We start from the raw sequence: 608 nt of genomic DNA on the forward strand, positions 1-608 counted from the left end.
ATCCAATATATTTTAAAATATAAAAAAATATTATTAATAAAAGTTCTCATTTTTTAACTAAGATGATACAATATTTTGATCAAATTTGATTTTGATAACTATATTTTAAAGTATCTCAAGCAATCTTCCATTACAGGATTGTTTTTCTATGTCTCATCAAATTCGACACCATTTGATTACTCGAATATAGATTGGGTATTGTTTTGGGTAAATAAGATCATAACGGACTAACAATTAAGTAAGAATATAACATTATGAGATGATGTCGGGAACATCATAACGACTGTACCACTAAAGTCGAAACCGTCAAATCCTGACAATAGTAACGTGACATAAAAGCATTAGAGGCTAGAAAAACAGCAGCCCTAAAGGGCAGGTATAAAGGGAAGGATATGCAGCAGGTAAAGACACTTGTTTCATATCACCAAAAAGCACTACTGACTTAAGCATCAGAGTGTTTTGCAGGTTGCCCCCAGCCTGATTTTGTGCAAGCTGAAGTTAGGACTTTCGACCTTCTCACCTAATCAATTTATAAACTCACCTCTGGTGCAAACATTTGGCACCATCTGTGGGAAAATCCTACTTCGCAAAGAATAATTGCCAAACAT

The sequence above is a fragment of the Arachis ipaensis genome, chromosome B08 (genome assembly GCF_000816755.2).
Source record: "Arachis ipaensis cultivar K30076 chromosome B08, Araip1.1, whole genome shotgun sequence".
NCBI lineage: Eukaryota > Viridiplantae > Streptophyta > Magnoliopsida > Fabales > Fabaceae > Arachis > Arachis ipaensis.